Genomic DNA, 1,881 nt, shown 5'->3' with positions numbered 1-1,881 from the left:
AAATGTGTCTAATTCAAGCCATGATTTTTTCAATTACATGCTATGCATCTGAAATTTGGACAATGACTAAAGATGATAGAAGAATTGATGCCTTTGAGTCGTGGTGTTGGAGAAGAGGGCTGGATATTCCACGAACTACCGAAAGGATAAATAGGTCTTGGAGAAAGCATAACCAACGTGCTCCTTGAAAGCCAGGATGGTGAAACTTTGTCCTGTATATTTTTGAGCATGTTATTAGGAAGGGCCAGTCATTGGGGAAAAAACATCATGCTTGGAAAGGTGGTGAATCAGAGAAAGAAAGTAAAACCCTCAACAAGGTAGATAACACAGTGACTGCAAGAATGGGCTTGACTATATTAAGGGTGGTGAGGTTGGCACAGGATAGGGCAGGGTTAAGATCCATTACCATAGGGTTGCTTAAGAGTTGTAGTCAACTCAACAGCACCTAACAAGAACAACAGTATCATTATTGCTGAAGGTTACCCAAAAAATGCCTGAGCACAAACTCCATTGACCAAGACTTGTCAGAAATTCAAACTGGATCCAGAAGAGGTCATAGAAAGAGAGATACCATTGCTGATGTCAGATAGATCTTAGCTGAAAGCAGACAATGCCAGAAAGATGTTTACTTGTGTTTTATTGACTGTGCAATGGATTTTGACTGTGTGGATCATAACAAATTACAGTTAACATTGAGAAGAATGGCAAGCTCAGAATACTTAATTGTCTTCACGTGGAACCTGTACATGAACTAAGAAGGAGTCATTCAACCAGGAAAAGGAGATACCACATCAGGCTTAAAATCAGGACTATTCAATCTGCTGATTTTCTGAATGCAACCTTTATCCATGGCTGGTGGGACTACGAAATGGTACTACCACAATGGGAAATAGTATGACATGCCTTCAAAAAAGTGGAAATAGAATACTTTATGATTGAGCAATCCCACTTCTAGGTACATATGTTAGAGATCTGATAAAAAAAAAAAACCAAACAGGCATTAGCACACACATGTTCATTACAGCATTATTCACAATCAGTGGTGGGATATTACCTAACAGTCCATCAACAGATGAACGCACAAGCAAAATGAGGTACATTCATACGATGGAATACTACACAAACATAATTAACACAGTGGTAAGTCCACTGAACTTATTATATAATATGAATGGCTCTGTGAGACATAATGCTAAAGGAAGTAAGTCAATCAGACAAGGATTAATACTTTATAAGATGAGAAGAATATTTCTATCTGCAGAGATAAGTGTTCAATGGTGGTTTCCAAAGGTGAGTAGCACTTACTCAATGCCATTAAGTTGGAATTAACTCATAGCTGACTCTCCATCAGGTTTTCAGATGCTGTAAATCACATAGGAGGAGATCATTCCTCTTTCTCCAGCAGATCCAGCAGTGAATTTGTCCCTATCAAAAAAGGAACACCTTTAGGTTAACAGCACAACTGCCATGGACTGTTCCACCAGAGCTCCCAAGAGGTGAGTAGTTGGAAGGAGAATTTGTTCCTTTTTGGTGATGGGGAAAATGACACTGAATATGAGTGTAAACAGCACAGCTTGACCAAAGTGATGCTGTTGCAAAAGTGAAGAGGGCGGGGCGAGAGGCAGAGACAATGTGAGGGGTTCTCCTCTGTTACTGGTCAATGGAATTGCTATGAATATGAATTGATGCAATGGCAACTGAGTACATGGGGGAGGGATCTCTATTTTGTCCTGTTTGTGAAGAATATTGAATACACCATAGACTGTCAAAGAACAAACAAATCTGTCTTGCAAAAAGTGCAATCAGAAAGCTCTTTAAGAGTGAAGATGATCTACAACCAGAAGATAAAATAGATGAATGGGACCTTCTAAGAATCAAATC

Source organism: Elephantulus edwardii, unplaced genomic scaffold (assembly GCF_000299155.1).
Source record: "Elephantulus edwardii isolate Elephantulus edwardi_28Jun2011 unplaced genomic scaffold, EleEdw1.0 scaffold00041, whole genome shotgun sequence".
NCBI lineage: Eukaryota > Metazoa > Chordata > Mammalia > Macroscelidea > Macroscelididae > Elephantulus > Elephantulus edwardii.
Note: the sequence above shows the minus strand (reverse complement) of the source record.